Source organism: Propithecus coquereli, unplaced genomic scaffold (genome assembly GCF_000956105.1).
Source record: "Propithecus coquereli isolate 6110/MARCELLA unplaced genomic scaffold, Pcoq_1.0 Scaffold90, whole genome shotgun sequence".
NCBI classification, from domain to species: Eukaryota; Metazoa; Chordata; class Mammalia; order Primates; family Indriidae; genus Propithecus; species Propithecus coquereli.
The window spans coordinates 522,929-526,117 of record NW_012155285.1 but is presented as its reverse complement, the minus strand read 5'-3'; the positions used below and the strand labels follow the sequence as shown (position 1 = coordinate 526,117).

At 32.4% G+C, this 3,189-nt stretch overlaps 1 protein-coding gene across 1 annotated transcript in view; it reads right to left on the bottom strand.

Annotated features, from left to right (window-relative positions):
* Positions 1 to 1,527, bottom strand: part of LOC105826642 (cysteine-rich secretory protein 3-like) — a 24,201-nt gene extending 22,674 nt beyond the window's left edge. The window contains exon 1 of the mRNA XM_012664639.1: positions 1,505 to 1,527. The gene's annotated coding sequence lies outside the window, so the exon portion shown is untranslated. The remainder of the gene's footprint in view (positions 1 to 1,504) is intronic.
* Positions 1,528 to 3,189: the final 1,662 nt, after the last annotated feature.

Genomic DNA, 3,189 nt, shown 5'->3' with positions numbered 1-3,189 from the left:
AAAAAAAAAAAAAAAAAAAAGCATTACACCTGTGTGTAATGTGTGCACTATAGGTTATAGGTATAGACACATTTATATACCATTCACAACACAGAAAAGTATCTGATGAAATATTTTCTAATTTTAAATGTAATATTTAAACGTCATTTTGATCACTTTCATCTCACCACGTATCTGTGAGACAGAAAGCAGCCTATGCCAACATGCAAAGATGATTTGCAAAACTGCTAGACTTCATCATACAAGAAATCTGTAAAGATACCTAAATAAAAGCAGCTGCCTTGCCTGTTCCTGAAAAGCAATTGTCTTTTCTTTCCGATGATGAATTCCTTCCCCCTTACTTGAATTTACTTAAAAACATCACTGAAATTCTTAACATATCTGATATATATATTACTTGAGAATTCTGACACTCTTCCTCCCAATTTATTTCTGCCTCTTATAAAATCTGAGTTCAATTCAGGAACTTTGATTTACCTCATGATGAATAGGGTAGCTCCCGGGCTTGAAACTTGTTATCAATTTAATTTCTTTTGATCCTCCTTCAGAGGTTTAGTCATACAGGCAAACATTCTAGGTTTTGGTTTTAACTAACAGAAGAGGCAACGCCGGATCTTCTCTGGCAGTGGTGTAAGTACTCCCAGGGCTTCCTGGACGGCATTTAGCCATAAGGAAGACAAGCCTTAATAAAACACTTTTTGAAAGTAAAATCTTCCCTCTAGCGGTAAACAACTCCTTTCATGTTGTCATTAGGTACTGTGTGATCTCCTAATATCTGATTCTGTAGAAGCACCTCTTATTTGCCAAAGAATACAAGATTCTATGTGAAAATTGCTTCCTTAGAAAAATATACACAAATAGACATTATATTTCAATTACCTGCATAAATGTGGCTCCCCAAGCAGATTTACTTTTAATTAGAAAACCTCTAAAATTATTTGCTTTTTCTTTTTGACTTGAGTGCATTTCATGGGGTAAATTGTGTTTTGTGTTGATGACCTTATAAAATATTTTTTATCCCAAGGTAAGTGCTATAATTTTGTTTTGACCAATTTAAAACTATTAATGATTTCCCATCTTTAATAATGTCTGTGTTGACACACAGCCATTTATGTTAATATTAGTACAAGTTACTGATATGGAAGTATACACGTACCTATAGCCATAGTTTATTGTTTTTCTATTAAAGGTAGCTCTAGTATAATTGTTTCTAAATGTCTTTGACATGGGAAGTAATTATATTAACTACTTTAGAATGAAAGGTTAAAAGTTCATTTAAATATCAACAGGATAAAAATGCTTTAGAAATAATAAAGCTATTTATGTATTAGCTGCTTAGCTCAAAAAAAGAATGTATTAACTTAATTACTCTTAATAAAAGTTATCAACAGAGTTTTGAAAAATCATAGATAAGTTTACTAAATATACCATCTTATTACCGACAAAAAATAAATGTATTGGCATAATAAAATATTCACCTTGAAATAAAACAGTTATCACTTACCTGTGGTTCTCAGAGCAGGTTGAAGTATTTGTTTTACCTGCTGGAAGAAGAATGGTAGCGAGAGAAGTTAGAGTCCTCTGTATATAAGACATCTATTTCCTGTTTTGGCAAACTCTGGTTGTGCAAGTAAATCTAAGTCAACAAGGTCTGAAACAGGATTTGTCATGACAATAGTCTCAAATTTCATTGCTGGTTGTCTAATCACGATTTTGACATTATTTGGCTATTCCTCACGTGGCTTGTAAAAATAAATTGCTCTATAAAATTTTGTTATTGTACATTTGTTCATTGAGGTTCATATATGTTACAACTTGTCCATATTTTTACCAATCAAGACTTTGAACATTCTTAATCAACTTTTTCTCATCACAATTTATGAGAGTTTTCAGAATTACTTTTTTAGAAGTAAAGCTAAGCTTATAATTTTCATGAACTCTAGAGAACATAGTGTTTTCTTACAGAGACCTAAAACATTTGTTAGTAATCTACGGGATGTTATTGTTCTGAAGAATAATTTGATCTTTTATCTTTTAAATACAAGGCCAAACTGCCTTGCAGAACACAATGGCAAAAGACACCATAACTTGTTGGTATTTCTAAGTTCTAAGATCTCCTGTATTGACTTTCATTTTCTGGTTGTATGAAATTTAACTTAACTTTGATCTACATACTAAATTATTATCATTTGATTTTTTTCATCTATGAAGGGCTTCAATCATTCCAGGCTTATTTCTATATCACAAAAATGAAGTAAGGTGGACTAACAATTTCAAATTCCCTGTACGTCTAAAATGCAATAATCTTAAATACTGAGTTCTTATAAAGGAGTACTAATTAATAATTCACAAGTAGCACACACATAGCACTGACAGGCATTTCTGTGTGCTCATGTTAGCATATATATGCTTCATGTGGTGCACAATTCAATAATTTCTGTTCATTTTCATGTTTATATTTAGTTTTATTACGTGGCAAAAATGTACGAGAGATCAGTATCTACTCAACATATTGTTTAATTATAGTTAATTATAAGTTCAAGAATTAGATACTACTCTAAATGTTATCTAGAGGAGAGTTTAGAACTCAGAATGGAGTTTAGGGTTAAAAAAATGGTTAACCATTTTGCTGCCGTGTCTCTAGTCAACTCGTAAAATGTATTTGCTTCACATACATGTGAAGCGGAAGGGCTCAACAAGCCGGATCAGTCACCTAGATAAAATCACCTTGGAACTGCCTTCTGTGCAACGTCTTTCTGTGGGAGAACGTGTTTCATGGACAAGACCAGACCCAGAAGCACGCAGAGCCCATCCTCCTCTCTACTTAATAGTGTAGAATATTGTTAAGAGGGTGAGATTTATGATCTGATGGACATGGGTAAATTTCTATACTAGTGTGTATTGGGAAATTATTTGTCTAACTAAATTTTTATAGCTATAAATGGAAATAATCATTTTTATTGAATTGTGATATAATAATATGATATGTATAAATTGCCTGCCATATAGTAAAAATTTCTAAAGTGTTAGTTCTCGCCTACTTCATGTGCTTCTTTTCTTCTATATCTAGACAAATTGCCCCCAACATTTGTAATCTATGGGATTGAATCTTAATTTTTTTTTTTTGAAACAGAGTCTCACTGTGTTGCCTGGGCTAGAGTGCCGTGGCGTCAGCCTAGCTCACAGCAA